Genomic DNA, 20,697 nt, shown 5'->3' with positions numbered 1-20,697 from the left:
GTCTTAGGTTGCTCAAACACTCAAGGGTATTGGGTCATCTACTGGAGTGTGGCTGATCTACTAGGGACCACACCCACAAAGAAAACTGGCTCTCCACCCACCCAGACACCATCAGCTGCCCATCACTCCTCGGCTAGAGGTGGGGGCTCATGAACTTCTTCCTCTTCCATGCTTGAGTATTGACTGATTTGATCTTGTACCAGCAACCAAAGTCCTGTCATATCCAGACGGCTCCTGCAACCTTTTTTTTTTTTTTTTTTTCCAGACAGGGTTTCTTTTCTTTTCTTTCTTTTTTTTAAAAAATATTTTTATTTCATAATTAATTTAATTTTACACATCAGCCACGGATTCCCCTGTCCTCCCACCCCCCAACCTCCCCCCACCACAATCCACCCCCATTCCCACCTCCTCCAAGGCAAGGTCTCCCCTGGGGATTCAGCTCAGCCTGGTAGATTCAGTTGAGGCAGGTCCAGTCCCCTCCTCCCTGTACCAAGGCTAAGCAGTGTCTCAGCATAGGCCCTAGGTTCCAAAAAGCCAGCTCATGCACCAAGGACAGGTCCTAGTTCCACTGCCTGGGGGCCTCCTAAACAGTTTAAGCTCATCAACTGTTGAGACAGGGTTTCTCTGTGTAGTTTTTGGTACCTGTCCTGGATCTTGCTCTGTAGACCAGGCTGGCCTCGAACTCACAGAGATCCACCTGGCTCTGCCTCCTGAGTGCTGGGATTAAAGGCATGTGCCACCACCACCCAGCTTTTAAAGGTTTCTTTATTTTTATTTTATGTGTCTGGGTGTTTTGTCCACATGTATCTTTGTGCACTGTATACATGCAGTGCCCACAGAGGCCAGAAGAAGGAGTCGGATCCCCTGGAACTGGAGTTACATCCATTGTGAGCCACCATGTGGGTGCTGGGAATTGAACCTGGGTCCTCTGGAAAAGCATCCAGTTCTCTTAACCACTGAGCCATCTCCAGTATTTTTGTGCCCTTTTCCTCAAAGGTCCTCTGACCTGTGGTGGAGCACATATGGACACTTGCTCTCCTGCACCTTGACCAGTTTCGAGTTTTTTTGTCATCCGTCCCCTCGACCATTTTTCACTGCTCAGTTTGGTGTTGTGTAAGCAATTACCAAACTCTTTTCATCTTGCCAAACCGACATCTGGCACTAGTTAAATACGGCTTTCCTTTTCTCCCTCCCTTCAGCCCTGGAAAATCATTCTGCATTCTTTCTTTATGAATTTCACTGCTCTAGTAGGTGGAATTATATAGTATTTGTCTCCTTTGGAGGTTATTTCATGTCCGTAAGTGTCTGTATGTGTCTGAGGAGTTCAGAAGAGAGTGTTGGGTCCCCTGGGACTAGAGTTACAGATGTGAGCCACCATATGGATGCCGGGAATGAGCCTGACTCCTCTTTGAGAGCAGTAAATCTCTTAACTGTTGAGCCATCTCTCCAACCCCTGCCTTTTAATGTTTGGACAGGGCCTCATGTAGCCGAGGTTGGCCTTGCCTTCCTGATCCTCCTGCCCCGACATCCCGTGTGTGCTGCCAAGCCTGGTTGTAAATTTCATAGATACTTTTTTTTTGTTAGGCCAAGGACATTCCTTTCCACTTTTAGTTTTGGAATTAAAAATATTTATTTATTTTTATTTTATGTGCATGGATATTTTTCCCATGTGTAGGTCTGAGCATCGCTTTCATGCAGTGTCCAAAAAGACCAGAAGAGGGCGTCAAATCCTCCGGAACTAGAGTTCTGATGGCTGTGAGCTGCCATGTGGATGCCTGGAACTGAATTCAAGTCCTCTGCAAAAGCAACAAGTATTCTTGACCACTGAGCCATCTCTCCCAGTCCCCAACTGAGAATTTTTATAAGGAGTGGAAGATGGATTTTTTTTTTTTTTTTTTTTTTTTTTAGACAGGGTTTCACTGTGTAGCCTTGGCTGTCCTGGAACTCACTCTGTAGACGGGGCTGGCTTCAAACTCTGAGATCTACCTGCCTCTGCCTCCTGAGTGCTGGGGCCAAAGGTATGTGCCACCACCGACCAGCCTCTCCCTTCCCTTTTATATCACTTTATTAGATTGGGTTCTTTTTTTATATCTAGCCCCTCAATCAGCCTGGAAATAATCTAATTATTTCCTTTTAGCGGTTGTCTTTAACACTGTAAACATTTTATTAGAAGATAATGTTTGCATTTTCGCAAGTATCAGGCTAGCAGCTTGGGTCTGAGTTTTGAGAACAAACCAAGGAGGTCTTGGGGTGAGGCCCTCAATTCATCTGTGACTTGGCTCAGAGTGAGGCAGTTGCCTGCACCCCATTTGCTTGGTTTCTGGGTTCACTGGCATCCACACTGCTCTCACGCTCAACCGTGAGTTCATGGAGAAGTCATGGAGAGTCAAGAGTCAAGGAGAATAGGATTAATTGCTCCCCTCCCCACCCCCAGTCCCCGTTCCCATCCCCCACCTCCTTAAAGTGGCTGGGGTAACATTTGGGCTTGGCTTGTTTGCAGAAACCTTGGCTAATGTCAACAATGTGAACAGCAGGTGCTCTGTAGGGCTGGGGGGATTTGCTTTGGTGGCTGGTGCTGAGCCAGAAGTAGGTCCCTGTCATCTGCTACCTACCTTTGCTTCTAAGACAAGAAAGAGGAAGCAAAGAGAGAAGAATCTGAGGAATCTGATGATGGCATGGACTTTGTTCTCTGTGATTAAATGAAATAGCGCAGAGCTATTAGGCTAGGCACTGTGGTTAATCTCAGTGGATGTAGGAGGCACAGGTAAGTGGATCCCATTTCCAGGCCACCATGAACTATTCTTTAGAGAATATTGATTTGTTTTTTATTTGTCTGTATGTGTTCGTGCATGTATCTCTGTGTGTGCTTGTGCATGCATAGAGGCCAGAAGAGGGTGTCAGACCCCTGGAGCTGAAGTTATGGGCAGTTGTGAGCTGCTTGACCTGGGTGCTGAGAACCGAATTCCATCCTCTGCAAGAGCAGCAAGTGCTCTTCATCACCGAGTCATCTCTGTGGCGCTGACCTCTGTCTCTGAAAGGTTTTCAGAACAGTGCTTGACTTGTGGAGAGCACCGTCCCCCCCCCCCCCCACTGTTCCTGTCTCTGCAGCCACAGGCAGTTCCAAAGCTGTTGTCCGTGTGGGCGTATGTTTGGCTTTTACTGAAAAGTAGGAAGCCATGCTCATCATCATTCCCATGATTACATGAGGAGTCAAGCAGAACCCCAACAAAGACCTACACCCCATCTCCCCTGGGCCCTAGGAATGCTGGAGACTTGGTTGAGAGTGGAGTTTGGCTCTGTTGCTAAATGAGAATGAGTAATACTGGTTTGGACAAGTAAGATCAGGGGGTGGAAGGGCAAGCTCTCTGTTGTTCCCTGGCGCTGTTGGCGGCCACGCCTGCTTTCTCTGTTAGCTTTTGGACTGTAAGGATTAGCCTTTCTTCTCTCTTCTCCGTCACCTCTACCCGGGAGGCAGCCTGCCAACCACGGACCTTCCCATTCCAAACAAAACAAATTTCAAACAAGCTGGCTCCACCATCCCCTCCCTCACAAGCTGTGGCTGCAAATGTTTACCATGATGGGTGGGGAGAAACTTCAGCTTCTTTGGCCAGACTCGCTTCCACAGAACGGTCATAGTGTTGCCTGTAAACACAAGCGCACAGTAATCTCAGCTTCTAAAGTTTTAGGTGTCCCTGATTTTAACAGCAGGGCCGTCTGAGATTTTCAGATGCTTTTGTTTAGTTATTCTTCTTTTACAAAAGTTTATTATTTCATAATGGCGCGCACATAACACAGGGTCGCTTCAAATTCCTAATCCTCATGCCTCAGCTTCCTGAGTGCTATGGCATTGGCGTGCACACACACACACACACACACACACACACACACACACACACACACCTAAAAACATTTTTTTAAAATAGCGTTCTCACTACGTAGTCGTGGCTGGCATTCAATGCCAGCATATAGGAGGCAGAGGCAGTCAGATCTCTGTGAATATGAGGCCAGCCTGGTCTACAGAGCGAATTCCAGGCCAGCCAGGGCTACACAGCAATAGCTTGTTTCAAAACAAGATCAAAAATAAAAGAAGAAGCTGGGCGGTGTTAGCACACGCCTTTAATCCCAGCACTCAGGAGGCAGAGGCAGGCGGATCTATGAGTTTGAGACCAGCCTGGGCTACAGAGCGAGTTCTAGGACAGACAAAGCTACACAAAGAAACCCTGTCTCCCTAAACAATAACAACAACAATAATAATGGGGAGGGAAATCAGGAGGGGAGGGGAGTTTGTTTCGAAGAAAGGGGGTAGGAGTTGGTAAGAGAGGATACTAGAAGGTGAATTTAATCAATATACATTTATGCAAATGTGTGAATTTGTCAAAGAATAAGTAAAAATATTAGCAACAACAACAACAAATTGAGGAGGGTGGAGGGTGCTTTGGAGTGCGGTTGCAAACTGATGGAGCTTAGTATCCTTATATTTGTTTTTTTTTTTTTTTTTTTTGGTTTTTCGAGACAGGGTTTCTCTGTGTAGACAGGGTTTCTCTGTGTAGCTTTGCGCCTTTTCCTGGAACTCACTTGGTAGTCCAGGCTGGCCTTGAACTCACAGAGATCCGTCTGGCTCTGCCTCCCGAGTGCTGGGATTAAAGGCGTGCGCCACCACCGCCCGGCTCCATTTGTTAAAGAACTTATGTGACCCACGCTCTCTGTCGGCCTCTCATTCCCCTTCCAGTCAGTGGGAAATGGGCAGGTCCAAAGTGGAAGCCACCAGCACAGTTCTGGAAACAGAACTTGTTTATAGAGCCATTATAAGACACACAGGGCCCCAGGGAGTCAAGGACTTCACCCTTGACTGCATTTGCTGCTTGTAGAACTGGAAAAGGCAAGGAAGAGTCAGACAGAGGTGATGCCACCCTGGGTGCTGTTTTACTCTCCTTGCCTCTGAGACTTAGCTTGTTCCCTCCCTCCCTCCCTCCCCTCTTCCTTCCTCCTCTTCTAGATTTACCTTATTTTTGGTTATGGTTATTTGCATGTGTGTCTGAGTGTGAGTGACTGCAGGTGCCAAGGGCATTGGATCCCCTAGAGCTCGAGTTACTTGTGTCTGAGAGCTACCCATGTGGGTGCTGGAAACTGAATTCAGACCTCTGGAGGAGCAGTATATGCTCTTAATTGCTGAGCCGTCTCTCCAGCCCCAGACTTAGTTTTCTCACCTATACAATGGTGATAACAGTGATTGCAGACACCAGGCACAGCAGTTTCAGGACTCCCGGATGCTGAGTCAGGAAGATCACGAGTTTGCAGCCAGCCTGGGCTATGTAGCAAGATCCGGTCTTACAAAACCAAGCCAAACCACCCCAAACAACAGAAAACCCCCAGTAATAGTTGACAGGGATCTGGCAGCTGCTCTTGATGTACTGGAAGAAAAAAAGAAAAAAGAAAAAAAAAAAAGAGGCAAATTCTTGAATGTATAACACTGCAAGAATCTTTCACTTTATCATTGCAGTGTGAAAACGAAACGCAGCTTAACTGAGTGGGTAGAAGAATTACAGCAGAAGAATTTTTTCTTTTTTATGCTTTTAAAATTTTATGTATTTATTATGTTTCCCCTTTTTATTATATAAACTGATGGATTTCATTCAGGCAGTTTCATAGTACTTTGTTTTTGAGATTCATTCATTCATTTATTCATTCGTTTGTTTGTTTATTGAGACAAAGTCTCTCTATGTAGCTCTGTCTACTCTGGAACTCACTATGCAGACCAGGCTGGCCTTGAACTCATGGGGATCCTCCTGCCCGGAACTTCAGAGTGCTGGGATTAGAGCTGTGTGCCACCACACCCAGTCCAGAGACTGATCTATATTTTATGTGTATGGGTATGCTGCCTTCAGTGTACGTCAGTGCCCATGGAGATCAGAAGAGGGCATTGGATCCCCTAGCACTGGAGTTACAGACGGTTGTGAGCCACCATGTGGGTGCTGGGAATTGAACCTGGGTCCTCTGCAAGAGCAGCCAGTGCTGGTAACCACTGAGCCATCAGCCTGGGTTAATTCCCTTATCCCCTCCTACTGGCTCCCTTTCTGCCCCCATGAAACCCCAGTGACCCCCTTTTTCCTCTTTTTTCTTTCTCCTCTCTAACTGTTCCGTAAGGCCTCCTTTCCTCTTCATTGTTTCTTTTCTAGGTTCATGATCTACACCAGCCCAACAGATAAATGAAAATTGAAACCCAGGATATAGACTAGAATTTATTTGTCTTTGTGGGTCTGGAATGTTTTACTTCATGTGATAATTTCCAATTATACTAATTTTCTGCAAATGAGTGTAATGGATTTTTAAAATTAAAAAAAAAATGTCATGAGTTTAAAATTATTTTTCTTTAAACAAAAACCATTACATTTATCTGAAATTTTTATTACATGTATTTATTTATTTGTGTATGTGTATGTGTGCACGTGTGTGCATATATATGTGTGGGCACATATGTTATGTGTTATGACACACCTGTGGCAGTCAGAGGGCAACTTGTGGGCACTGTGTCTCTCTTTCCACCATGCAGTTTGCCGGGATAGAACTCAGGTCAACAGACTTGGCGCCAAGTGCCTTTACCGGCTGAGCCAACTTGCCAGTACAGCCAGTGATCTCAACAGCTCAGGTTTTGATTATTGCTAACAGTCATCAGATTTCTGATATGGAAATGCCTCTGCATCTTCTGACTCAGGGCCTGGGAGATGATCCCAGGTAAAGCATTCTTTCTGTCAATGTGAAGACTGAACTCCGATCCCCAAGAACCCAGGTAAAAGTTGGGTATGCAGGGCAGCCCACTAGGAATCCAACTGCTCAGTAGGCAGAGAAGACAGGGGATCCCCAGAGCAAGCTGGATAGTTAGACTAGTCAAGTCAGTGCATTCTGGGTTTGATGAGAGACCTTGCCTTAGTAAAATAAAGTGGAGAGTGATCAGGGCTGGAGAGATGGCTCAGCAGTTAAGAGCACTTCTGGACCAGAGTCCAGTTCCTAGTATCCATACTGGGCAGCTCTCAAGCTCCTGTAACTGGAGCTCTAGGAGATCTGGTGCCCTCTTCTGGTCTCTGCATGTATCTACACACATGTGGAATACACACACACACACACACACACACACACACACACACACACACACACACAAACACACACAGAGAAATAAAAAATGAAAAATCTTTTTTCATTAAGAAATTTTTTAAATTCATTTTTACACACCAATCCAAGATCCCCCTCTTCTCTCCTTTTGCCAGCCTCCCCCTCCCAACCCACACCCCATTCCCACCTACAAGAAGGTAAGGCCTCCCACGGGGAGGTAAAAAAAAAAATGAAAAATCTTTAAAAAAAATGGAGAGTGATTGAGGAAGAGACTGGATGTCAACCCCCAGATTCCATGCACATGCCCACACATGTGCACACCCACCCACACCTATACTTATGCCCATGCATTTACCTACACACATATACCCCCACCCCCACACCACACACACACACACACACACACATGTGCAATAAATAAATAAAAGAAATTTCAGACTTCTCAAGAGAAGGTGAAGGTAGTCCAGCTGGAGTATTTGTTGACTTCTGATCTTGTTAAGAAAAATAAGATATGGGTTTAATGTTTCTCAACACCCCCCAACCCCACCCCAACTTGCTAGAAGACAGCCAACAATAACATCTAAGTTTATGTTTGAAACCTGAGATCTGTGGTTTGTTACGAAACAGGAGGTGGTGTTGTGGAGTTTAAATTTCTTCCTGCTTGGCCTTTGTTGCCTGTTTGCAAAGAGACAGTGGGGGGCATGGACGTGGGGAGAAACAGAGGGCAGGGGTGGGGAGGACAGTGGTGGAACACAGCTAGACAGAGCTGCAAGCCAGGTCTGTGTTGGGCATTTCACTTGTGAGGTGAACCAGGCTGAGGAGTGTGCGGCTCCACAGGGAGGCAGAAACAGGGAGGAAAGGGGTGGGGGGTGAGAGTGAGAGAGAGCCAGGAGCCCTCAAGGTAGACCTTCAGGGGCCCCCTCCCTTCTACAAGGCACCATTTCCCTGTTTCCACCTCCTCCCAACAGCCCATCAGATTCCGAATTCATCCATGAGTTAATCCACAGATGAAGTCAGTCAGTGAGCCAGTCGCTAACCACAAATGTCCACCTTTGAACATTGCTGTCTTGGGGAACAAGCCATTCTCCTTACCTTTTAATTAGCATATATTAACTATGCATAAAGTGGCTTTATAATATCTTATTTAACAAATTAAAAATATTTTTACTTTATTTATGTGTATGAGTATTTTGCTTGCATGCATATCTGTATACCACATGTGTGCCTGGTGTTCATGGCAGCCAGAAGAGGGCACTGGATTCTCCTAATACTGGAGTTATAGTTATGAGCCACCGTGTGGGTCCTGGGAATCAAACCTGGGTCTTCCGGAAGAGCAACCAGTGCTCTTAACCACTGAAATTTTCATAAATGTATATATATATATATATATATATATATAAAGTATTAGGATCATTTTGCCCCCATTACCCTCTCTTGTCCCCTCCCACTGATCTCCTTCTTCTTTCTAACTAGTCTTAGGGACCAAACTTGTAACACATAGGCCTTTGGGAGGGACATTCTTGATCTACACCATACAGACTTGCATTACAAGTTCTATGGAGGTGTCACTGGGGTTCTATACACACAGATAAGCACTAGAGGAACCAGGAATGTTAAACACACAGGGTTGTCCCTTCAAAGGGAGGGATGCATAACTTGTTGTCCACCCAGAAGGCCAGGAGCAGATGTAGTTCATAGCCTGGTGACCTTGTGCTGTTGGTGTGGTTGAGGCCACACTAGATTCACCCCTGGACCCATATCATGAGCTTGTTTCTCTCAGTCAGTCTACTGACTTCATCTTTATGGAAGGTGTCACATGTACTTTAGAAAAAGTTTCAGTGTAGGCAGACTTCAAGCTTTTTTGTGCACACAGGACTAACTTAATTATCACCAGGAGAATTTTCTCCAGATTGTGTTGTGCTTAAATATGCCTAAAATAAACCACTCGGAGAGAGACTCCTGGAGTTTGAACCAACACTGGCTACTGACTTGTCTTGAATTGAACTACCTTCTTGTCTCCTGTAGATAATTATGCTGCTGGCTGTGGTGGTTGCAGACACCCCTTGCCTCAGTTTTAAGGTAATATTTCTTTTTATCTATATCTAACACCAAACATTGCCAGTTGCTGGGTATATTTATGTTTCTGTAAATTGTTTTAAGTTATATTATTGTGTCAAAATGCATTTTTTTGAGACAGGGTTTCTCTGTGTAGCCCTGGCTGTCCTGGAACTTTCTTTGTCCACCAGGCTGGCCTTGAACTCACAGGGATCTGGTTGCCCCTGCCTTTTGAGTGCCGAGGTTAAAGGATGGGTTGCCATGACTAGCCAAAATGAATTTCTTTTTGAATGTTGCAAGGTGTCACATGTACTTGTGAGCTGGGCATAGTGGCACACACTTACATCTCAGTAATTAGTAAATGGAAGCATGAGAATTTCAAGTTTGAGGCCATCCTGGGCTACATTGTGAGAAGAGGGAGGGGAGGGGAGGAAGAAGATGAGGATGAAGAAGAGGGTGATGATGAGGGCAAGGAGGAGGAGGAGAGAAACAGGAGGATGAGGGTGAGGAGGAGGCAGTCTTGTAAGATTCTGGATCTAGGTCAGGTTATCTTGTGCCCTAATTTCATGCCTGTCACTATGATGATATTTTATTTGTATTCAAATATTATTTGTATGTTAATAAATAAAGTTGCCTGGGGGTCAGAGCTATTAGCAAGCCATAGGAAACACAGGGCAGTGGTGGTGTATGCTTGTAATCCCAGCACTTGGTAGGCAGAGCTAGGTAAGTCTCTGTGTGTTCAGGGATACAGCCAGTATTGGTACACATGCCTTTAATCTCAATACCAATCAATAGAAAACGTGGAGGTCTATACAGACAGGCCGTGATGAGGCGGTCATGTGGTTGGGTTTACAACCAATGAGAAGGCAGAACAGAAACACTATAAAAAGACAGACACACAGGAAGTCTTTCTGGTTTGGAGAGGTAGGACCACTGCAGGAGGAAGGGTAAGGTTTTAGCTCTTAGCTCTGACCTCTTGGCTTTCTTCTTTGCATTGCTTCTGTGTTTCTTATTTAATAAGATGGTTGGTTACATCTACATGTCACAGTGATAAAATACCCCAACAACAGCAACTTGAGGGAGGAAGGGCTGATTTATTTATCTGTAAGTCCACAATCCTAGGTTACAGTCCATGACTTCAGGGACATCACAGTGTCAGGAGCTTCCGGTCACATGACACCACAGTCAAGAGCTCAGCTAGCTTTCTCTACTCTGAGATGGGTCAGGGCCCCACACTAGAGAATGGTGCCTCCTGCTTTCATCTGGGGCTTTCTACATTGATTAGCATACTCAATGTGAGCTGGAAAGTCCCTCACTGAGACTTTCTTCCCATGGGATTCCAGGTCATGCCAAGCTGACAATTAAGACTGGCCAACACATCTGGTAACTGAGACATGATTTTATCAGCACTCCACACATCTGGTAACTGAAGCATGATTTTACCAGCACCCCACAATCTGGTAACTAAGACATGATTTTACCAGCACCCCACACATCTGGTAACTAAGACATGATTTTACCAGCACCCCACACATCTGGTAACTAAGACATGATTTTACCAGCACCCCACACATCTGGTAACTAAGACATGATTTTACCAGCACTCCACACATCTGGTAACTGAGACATGATTTTACCAGCACTCCACACATCTGGTAACTGAGACATAATTTTACCAGCACCCCACACATCTGGTAACTAAGACATGATTTTACCAGCACCCCACACATCTGGTAACTGAGATATAATTTTACCAGCACCCCATGGAGTCTCGAACATGGATGGGGAAGACATGGACTCTTTGCACCTCCAGGACCCTGAGAGGATTGCAGCACTCTCCCTAGCCTCAGGAATTCCTGATATACATGTCTTAGCACCTGGGCACGAGGCTAGCCTTCTGCAGGAATCTGAGCTCTCCAATCTGGGCAGCTCTCTCTGCTGATGCTGGCCTTACCAAATCCTCGGTTGTTTCCTTAGCCAGGATTCTCTGTTGAGTCCCATTGAGTTTGCATTTCCTATACTTCTCAAGTTGTTTCATGTGGGGATAAAAATCTAAACTCTGTGTTCAGTGCTCAGCCCTAAATGGGATGTACATATCACGTCCCTCACCAAAGGGCTCAGGGGTCACCCAGAAGAGGGGCAGACAGATGGTAAAAGCCAGAGGTGGCAGAGAGCACCAGGAAGTGCTTGTCCAGACATTTGAACTCACCGTGATTGTGACAACACACACAAGACTGGCCGATCTTGAGCTACACAGATCCCAGCACAAAGATGAGAAGGCGGACACTAAAATGCCACCACTCACCGAGGAGCTGTTGGTGTTTGATATCTGCCGGGAGAGCGAGAGCCAGTTCTCTTTAATGATGTGACCTCTGCAGGTTGCTACACTCCAGGGCAGGCCCCGCTCCCCAGACTAGCTGGGTAACACGAAGTGGACTCAATGCAGTGAAAAAGGCTAAGAAAACAGAACTCTGAGGGGGCAAGGATGGGAGGGTAGAGAGGGTGGTAACAGGAAGAGCGGCTAGGGGTGTAACTATGCTCAAAATAAACTTATGTACTCAAAAAATTACTAAAAAGATTGTTAAAAATCCAGTCTCTGTTACTGCAGAATTGTAGGAAATATAATTTAAGGGGTTGATATAATAATTAACTATTTTCCTTCAATCTGCACCTAGCATGGTGTAGAGAACACACACACATACACACACACACACACACACACACACACACACACACACACACACACACACGAGAGAGAGAGAGAGAGAGAGAGAGAGAGAGAGAGAGAGAGAGAGAGAGAGAGAGAGAAAGAGAGACTCATTCTATTTTGCAGTGCAGATTGGCCTGGGACTTAGCTATAGAACCCAGTCTGGACTCACACTCATGGTCCTCCTGTCTCTACTTTCTGAGTTGTGGGAATGCAGATACAGGCTATCATGTGTGGTAAGGCGGAGATTTGGACTTGGCTTTGGAACCTAATGCTACTATTTACAGGGGTAGGAAGTGACTTAACCTTTCCAAGTTTCAGTGTCCTCTCCAGTAAATGCTCTCCTACCCTAAAGGGGTATTGTGAGGAAGAATTTGACATGTGTGAATCCTTATCATGGGGTTTAACATGCAGGAATTTCAATGGATGTTGTTACTAATTTGTGTGTGGGGGATATGCTGGAGATCAAAACAAGGGCCCTATGCATGCTAGGCAAGCACTCATTGTGGGATTCTAGGCAGGGGCTCTACCACTGAGCCACACCCCTTCCTCTCACTGGGGGATTCTAGGCAGGTGCTCTACCACTGATCCACATCCCAGCCCCTCATTGTGGGATTCTAGGCAGGTGCTCTACCACTGAGCCACATCCCTAGCCCCTCACTGGGGGATTCTAGGCAGGGGCTCTACCACTGAGCTACACTCCTTCCTCTCACTGGGGGATTCTAGGCAGGTGCTCTACCACTGATCCACATCCCAGCCCCTCATTGGAGGATGCTGGGCAAAAGCTCTAGCCTTGAGCCATACCCCCAGCCGATACTTATTTTGAGATAATCAGATACAGAAATAATCAGACTTTGCCCTCTGTTATCTTTTAGTCCAATGAGGAAAAGAATCTTTCATCAGCCAAAGACATGGTAAGACCCTTCAGGGTTGTGACATAGTAAGCCTTGAAGGTGTGGGTACCCAGAAATGAGGCTGACTGTATCTGGAAGTCAGACAAGACTTCTTAGTACCTGGAACTTGTAAATTCTCTGGTGCTCCTGGCAGGCATCGGGAAAAAGAGATTCACCAGTGCCTTCATCTCCAAGAATGGGTCCAGAATGAGCTAGTTCACCCTGCTCTTTTCCTGGGAATTAATGTTTTCAATGGTGACAAGCGGAATGTCCTCAGGAGCTCTGCAGCACACGTCCTACATTCTATCAGGGCAGGACGACAGAGCACCACCAAGTGGGTCCTGGAGAAAGTGTCTTCCTTGCAGAGCTGGAGAACATTGAAAGTGATCCCAGTCCTGCTCTTATGTCCTTTGTCTTCCTTAACAGTCACCTTTTACGGGCACAGCACGTCAAATCTGCAAGTATTACTCATTTAAACTGTAAGGCAAATGGCTTTACCCTGGAATTATGCTACCAAGCATTCCAATCTATAGTGTTAAAGACCCCCGAGGGAAATGGCAGGATTTGCCCCATGAGGAGCAGCTGTCATTTGAGTCTGCTGCCTATCACAATGTGGTCTTTAGAGCTCAACATGTGTAATGTGTGGATTCTGCTGAAGGTAAAGATGAAGATCATAAAATTATACTTCTAGGCACTCATCACATATCACCACTTTACCTTGCATCATTAGCATAATTCTTAAAACTTCTTTAAAGCAGGAAAGAGAAGCACAGAATGGGCAAGTAATTAACTTGAAGTTATAGCTCTACCAGTTAGAGGAACTGACATTTAAACTATGTCAAATTGAGCACTAGAGTTCACAACCAATTGAAGACTCATCTAACTTATCTCTGAAATACACATTCTGGGACTGGGATGTGGCTCAGTGTAGAGCCCCTGCCTAGACTCCCCCAGTGAGGGTCTGGGAGTGTGGCTCAGTGGTTGAGCCCCTGCCTAGAATCCCCCAGTGAGGGGCTGGGGTGTGGCTCAGTGGTAGAGCCCCTGCCTAGAATCCCCCAGTGAGGGGCTGGGGTGTGGCTCAGTGGTAGAGCCCCTGCCTAGAATCCCCCAGTGAGGGGCTGGGGTGTGGCTCAGTGGTAGAGCCCCTGCCTAGAATCCCCCAGTGAGGGGCTGGGGTGTGGCTCAGGGTTACAGTGCTTCCATGTCAGGACCCTCACCACTGTCTTGAGCACTGTGTAATAGACAAACCCAGAAAACAAACAAACCAGTCTATCAAAACACCAGTGTAGATTATCATATTGAACATCATCTTTCGAGATGTCCGTAGAAAAAATAGACAGTTGCGGGTAAGATAGAGAGGCTGCTGGCCCAAGAGCATATAGCTGTTAGCTGGAAGCCCTCAGGATGTTTTCTTTGACCTATGTGTGGAATGACTGAGTCGTAGCTTGGTTGCTTTTGTTTTTCTTTCTGAGAGAGTTCTGCCATGTAGTTCAGGCTGATCTGGAACTCACAACCCTCCAGCTTTAACATGCTCAGTACTGAGATCACAGGTGTGTATCACTTCATCCAGATACAGATTGTGGCTATTTTTCTCTTTCATCTATCTATCTATCTATCTATCTATCTATCTATCTATCTATCTATCTATCTATCTATCTATCTTCTATCTATCTATCTATCTATCTATCTATCTATCTATCTATCTATCTATCATCTATCTACCATCTACCATTTATTTATTCTTGGTAATTCCATACATGAACACAATATATTTAGATCATATCCACCTCATACTTCCCACTCCAATTCCTCCCATTCTGCATCCTTCTTTTTATTTTTGAATAATTTATTTTATTTTAAACCAGATACATCTGTGTATGTACAGGTGCAGTGGGCCCAGATGCCAGAAGAGGGCACTCAATCTCCTGGAGCTGGATTTACTGGTCATGTGAGCTGCCTGGAGTAGTTCTGGGAATCAAACTCAGCTCATTTGCAAGAACAGTGAGTTCTTAACAGCTGAGCCATCTCTCCAGCACCCTCCATCTTAAAGAACATCACTGAGTACAGTTAGTGCTGTCTTTATGTGCACGGGTTTTGGGCCATTTACTGCAGCATGGGTGTCCTCCTATGGGCCACATTGTTGAGTACAACCAAGCCTCCCTTAGCAGCAAGCACCTGCCCAAAACTCTTCAGTTAGAGGTGGGTTTCGTGAGCTACTCCCTTGCAAATGCTGGAGTGCTGGCTGCCTTGATCTCATATAGGTATCGTGCATACAGTCAAAAGGTGCTTTGATTTCCTGAGTGTAATGTTCTTGTTATGTACAGAATTTATTCTTTTGCAGAAACCTCTCCAAATTCTCACTCTTACAGTATTTCTGCTTCTTCTTCTGGGGTGTTCTTTGAGCCTTGAGAAAGGGTGTGGGTATGATGCAGATATCCCAGTTAGAGCTGAACACTCTATTGTCACCAGATGAGAGTCTCTGTATTAACTGCCATTTAATTCATGAAGACACTTCACTGATGAGGGGTAAGAGATGTATTTATCTATGGGCAGAAGGATGAGATTTTGGGAAATGATTTTATACAATGCACCTTTAATAAAATATTCATAGTAGCTTGCCTGGCCTTCCCAGACAAAGATTTTTGGCTAGGTCTGTAGTACCAGGCATAGTGTCCCTCTTGTAGAATGTGTCTTAAGTTCAATTAGAAGACAGTTGGTAACCACCAGAACATTCATGTCATCATTGCCCCAATATCTTGCTAGGCCAATCATTATTGTAGCTGCACAGTTTACAGCTAGGTAAGACTACTGATGACCTTTTACCTCCAGCAGCCTGTAGAGCACCTTATAGTACTCTGAAAACCAGCAAGGAGCAAGCTTCCTGGTCCAGGTTAGTGCCAGCTACACAGTGGCCATTATAAAACTATACCAATTTCAAGTCTTGTTGTCAATTGCAGTAGTATTACATGATAACTGTTTGTTCCCCTACCATAAACACCTTGGGTTTTGAAGGCTTAAGCTCAAGACAGAGAATAGAAAGAAGATGAGGGATTGATTTGTGTGTGTGTGTGTGTGTGTGTGTGTGTGTGTGTGTGTGTGTTAGGAAGAGTGAGCGTACACTATGATGAGCAAGAAGTTATTACTGATGTCCTGCCAAGAGAACATGAAAGATTCACTATTGGTGTAGACTGGGGTTGAGTGTGAGTCCAGAAGGTTGCATTTATGAGGGTGAGAAGGTGGCTGTTACAGGATCAAATTTGCTCCTAGATCTTCCAGTATGAGCATCAGGTGGAATGTGCAATTAGTGATAGTTGGATTTGTTCTCAGCTTATCCTGGAGGAGCTCTTGTGGGCTTAGGAAGCACTGATGGTCAGGTAATAGAGTTGCATGCAGACTCTGAGCAGAGGCATGCCAGGTTAGCAGGCCAAGTGGTGGTAGATGTTGAAAGTATTCTAGACCTCTGGACTCTGAGATTTGCAGGGAGGGGCACAGGCAGAGGAAGACACGGAAGCTGTTTGTGGGTTTGGGGTGGAGAGGGGTTGAGTGAGTACAACGTGGCAAGTATTGGTCCAGCAAATGCTGCTATCTGGCTAGTGCCTGAGAGCTGCCTGTCCTGGGCTCCTGCTGTCTCCTCTGCCCTCTTGAATAAGAAGGAGGAAGCAGCTGGTGTCAGGAGCAAAAGTCTGGACTGTCTCCCATGATCCTCCAAGGGAGGACACAGCATTAGAAGGGGGCAGAGAGTTGGGAGACAGAGAGAGGTGCTCTTGGCCTTGCTGGTTTCCATGTCAAAGGGTGGGCAGCCCACTGTCTCACTTTACACAGGGGACTGTTTGGGTCAGCAGTGTCCTGGAACATCTAGGATGAGATAGTTGTGAACTCAGGAAATCCTTTCTCTTTGCTGGCCCCAGTGTCCCATGTAGCTGGATAGATATTATCAGATGAATGGCAAAAGTTTGGTTGAGGCTAGGGTTAGGATCTTAATCTTATCCTGATGTTGTGATGTGACCCTGAAAAGGTGACATTATTGTCTGAGCCTTATGGGACCAGTGACAACATCTTTCACGCTATTTCAGTGGATCATGTACTAGTGAGGTCATGAAAGTTACCAACAACAACAGAGGTGCTCAGTAAATGGCAGCTGTTTAATTTTGTAGCTAGTGGAGTTTACTAATGTGAAGCTGGCAGAGATTTTCTTCATGGTCTCCCCTGGCTTTCACCTCCTCTAGTCTAACTATCCCAAAGTCTCTCCTTTTGGGAGGTAAGAAAGGAGAGGAGGAGTATTTCAAGAAGGACTCACTCTCTCATCCTCCCTCACTCAGCCAAGGCTGCTTTACTGCATTTGAGGGCAGAGAACTTTCCCTCCCCATGGGACAGAAAGACAGAAAGGAAGATTGGACACCACAGGAATCAAGAGGGGAATTCAAGAGGAGGGAAGAAGACTAGCAGGTGTGGGAAAAGGGAGGACAGAGAAATGGAAGTCTATGGGGGTGAATATGGTAAATGTGTAATATGAAAGGCTTTAAGTCTTCATGAAACTAGAAACTATGTGCAGTTACTTACACCAACTCACAGGATATAAAGCTGAGGAGATATTGGCAGCTGACAGCTGCTGGGAAGGAGAGAGCTGTGTTCTCTAAGGGCTGGCTCTCTACATTGACCCTGCTCCAGAGAATACCCACTCATCCAAGAGTATATGAGAAGCACCAAGTGAATGTGGGTGCCTTAGAGGTTAAGAACACTTGTGGCCCTAGGAGAGGACCTGGGCTCCACTCTCAGCATCCACATGGTGTCTCACAACTGTCTGTAATCCTCTTCCAGGGGATCCAACTCCTTCTTGTGACCTCAGTGGGCACTAGGAATGTGCATGGTGTGTATTCATGCTTACAGGCAAAATACTCATCATATAAAACAATAGGATAAAAAGTGTTAAAAGAGGACACAGGGAGAGCTGAATGGGTAGGAGAGCTGGTGTGGATCTAGGAGGAGTTTGGGAGAAAAGAATAAATAAGATAAACATATTTGAAATAATCAAAGAACCAATACAAATATATGCAGCCCAAAGAATATGAAGAAAAATAAAGACTGAGTATAAGAAGCAAATAATGATATCAACAGTGAAGCCCAGAGAGGTAGAGGGAGAAACAGACATGGACAGAGGCCGATGTTGGTAGACAGTTACTGACATACACAGGAGTGGAGAGTCAGATGTAAGAGCATGAGATGAGCTGGCCATAGACATCAAGAGACTCTACAGACAGGAAATCAGAGATCTCCTCTTTCTCTCCTCTTTCTCGTCTTTCCCCCTTTTCCCTTCACTCATGCCTCCTCTCTGTCTCACTCTCTGTGTTCATCTTCTCTGTTTCCAACACTGTGTTTCTGATTCCACTTACTTTGATGCTGCTCATGGGCAGTGCCTCTATGGCTGTCCATCCTGTGCCTCAAGCTCGGTGCCCAGAGCCCGGTGGAGCTTATGTTCAGGACCCAACAGGTGGTCTTACCCTGCCCCAAGTTCAGTATCTGAACAGCAGGGAACTGTCCAGGGCCCCAGTGGCTGAGCTCAGAGATGCAGCATGCAGACAACTGGGGCAGCCCAGGATGAGTCCTCTACCTTCTTCATTTCTCCTGAGTTGGAGATGATGTCAGTGACAGATGACGTCCTGAATAGAGACTCACTGATCACTCCTTCACAGCTCTCCAATAAGAGCTGTGCAAACATTCACTTCTTGTGAAGTCTATTTCAGAATGACAGAACTTTACAATGACATCTTCAACCCAGTGGACTATTGACTTCTTTAGGACTGGAATTTAGTTTTTACGGCACACTTTCCATTCGATTTGGTAAATGATTTTGTGTTGAATCAACAAACAGTGAAAGATCCCTGGGCTGGTTAATTGCGCCACAGTTATGAACCTTGGCAGAGGGGGGCCTTTCGTGACTGCCTTTTGGCAGACTCATAGTCTCTTCCAAAGGGTCCTTGGCCAGAAGGACTGAGCAGTGTTGGGATTTGGGCTGAGATGTCATTGCCAGCCCTTACTTAGTGTGTCCTCTTGATCCAGAGTCAGAGAAAAGAAAGAACTTGAGGAAGGGTCCTCCAACCTTGGAGTTCTGGTCTACCCACCCAAGCTCCACTTTCCTTTCTTTATCTCTGGCTAGCGTGTCTGTTCTCTGACAGGCAGTCTGCACTGTCACGCAAACAACATGTTGCCAGAAGTGGTGACGCAGCTGACTTCCATCCTGGAGAGCTCTCTTCCTGCATCCTCCCGGGATCTGCTGCAAGAGCACACATATCTAAAGTGACCTTGGTCAGAATACACTTTCTCAAATGCATGGGGAATAAACCCCACTTTTGACTTCAAGCAAGCTCACAGAATATGATGTGATACATTTGAAAGTGTTGACAAAATAGAAATATCAATTCTTAGCCGGGCGGTGGTGGCGCACGCCTTTAATCCCAGCATTCAGGAGGCAGAGCCAGGTGGATCTCTGCGAGTTCGAGGCCAGCCTGGACTACCAAGTGAGTCCCAGGAGAGGCGCAAAGCTACACAGAGAAACCCTGTCTCGAAAAACAAAAAAAAAAAAAAAAAAAAAAAAAGAAAAAAAAAAGAAAAAAAAAGAAATATCATTTCTTGCCATAAGAGTGAATCTAGAAATCAGTAACAAGGGAAACTGAAAAATTTATCAGTCTGTGGAAATTTAAAGCCCCCACTTAAAATATTCTTTGTGGTGGAGAAATGAAAATTCAATATATTCATGGTATGCCATGGATGTTTTCATGTATGCCCCCATTGTGAAGTGGGTAAATCAGCGTGCATAGTGGAAGAAACCACATGGGAAAGTAATGTGAGAAGGAGAATGGGAATGTGAGAGTCGTCTTGCTTAAATCTTTGCACAGAGAAAACAAACACTAAAACCTGCACTAAAAACAAAGCAAGTTCAACTTTTTGGGATTTTTTTTTTTAATACCGTGTCACTTTTCTTTTTCAGGCTGCTCTCAAACTCCTGAACTCACATCCTTCTGTGTCACCTTCCTGAGTGCTGAGATCACTGGTGTGTGTCATGATGCCTGGCTCATTAAAGAACAGTGGAGAATGACATTTAGCTCGTTAAAATGTCAATTGTTTTTATTTAGATGGTGCTGTGTGAGGTTTTGATTGTGTAGAAGATCCATGGAATTGGCATCTGCCAGCTCAACTGATGGAAAACAGAGCTGAGACATTAAGGATTGAAGCAGAAGTATAAATGGGACATTGTGCTTGAAGTCATGGGAATAAGAAGTGGGGGTTGGAGGGATGACTCAGCAGTTAAGAGCCCCTGCTGTTCTTGCAGAGGACCAGGGTTGACCACCTACACCTATATGGCAGCTCACAACAATCTGTAACTCTAATTCCAAGTGAACGAAGTCCTCTTCTGGCCTTCTCAGGCACTGCATGCATATGGTGCACAGACAGATAAGTGGGCACACACATGCATGTCAATTAAAGAATAAGTAGGCACTCTTAACCACTCAGCAGTTTGTGTTGGGGTATAGGTGATGTAGAACTTGTGAGAGTGGCAAACCAAAGACTGGTCCAGCTTGAGACCCATGCTACCTTGAGAGGGAGCTCACACCTGACACTGCCTGGAGGGCCAGGAACCAAAGGCTGGGCAGCCCAGAGACATAGGATAGAACCAAACATGACTGGCAAAAAACAAACAAACAAACAAACAAACAAACAAACAAACAGGTAATAAAATGATTCCTAATGATATTCTGCTATACTGGTTGACTGGAGCCTAGCATCATCAGAGAGGCTCTACCCAACAACTGATAGAAGCATATGCAGAGACCCACAGCTAAACATTAGACAGAGCTTGAGGAATCCCAAAGAAAAGGGGAAGAAAGGATTATAGGAGCCTGAGGGGTCAAGGACACCATAAGAACATGCATCACAGGA

At 45.4% G+C, this 20,697-nt stretch overlaps 2 long non-coding RNA genes across 4 annotated transcripts in view; one reads left to right on the top strand and one right to left on the bottom strand.

Annotated features, from left to right (window-relative positions):
• LOC121827933 (uncharacterized) overlaps positions 1-19,853 on the top strand; it is a 42,761-nt gene extending 22,908 nt beyond the window's left edge. The window contains exons 3-4 of one of the 3 annotated variants that reach the window (XR_006070273.2): positions 9,133-9,186; positions 19,748-19,853. This is a non-coding gene — a long non-coding RNA (uncharacterized LOC121827933). Of the gene's footprint in view, positions 1-9,132; positions 9,187-10,505; positions 11,973-14,647 lie in introns of those variants that run through there. The other 2 variants (XR_013052195.1, XR_013052189.1) reach the window with 2 other exon arrangements.
• Positions 1,606-18,291, bottom strand: LOC107399847 (uncharacterized). Its single transcript, XR_001576577.3, has 3 exons — positions 18,153-18,291; positions 3,574-3,642; positions 1,606-1,796 (listed from the first exon to the last, which is right to left on the bottom strand). It is a non-coding gene; the product is annotated as an uncharacterized LOC107399847 (long non-coding RNA).
• Positions 19,854-20,697: the final 844 nt, after the last annotated feature.

This window comes from Peromyscus maniculatus, chromosome 1, assembly GCF_049852395.1.
Source record: "Peromyscus maniculatus bairdii isolate BWxNUB_F1_BW_parent chromosome 1, HU_Pman_BW_mat_3.1, whole genome shotgun sequence".
Classification (NCBI taxonomy): domain Eukaryota; kingdom Metazoa; phylum Chordata; class Mammalia; order Rodentia; family Cricetidae; genus Peromyscus; species Peromyscus maniculatus.
Note: the sequence above shows the minus strand (reverse complement) of the source record. Positions and strands in the feature narration are given on the sequence as shown.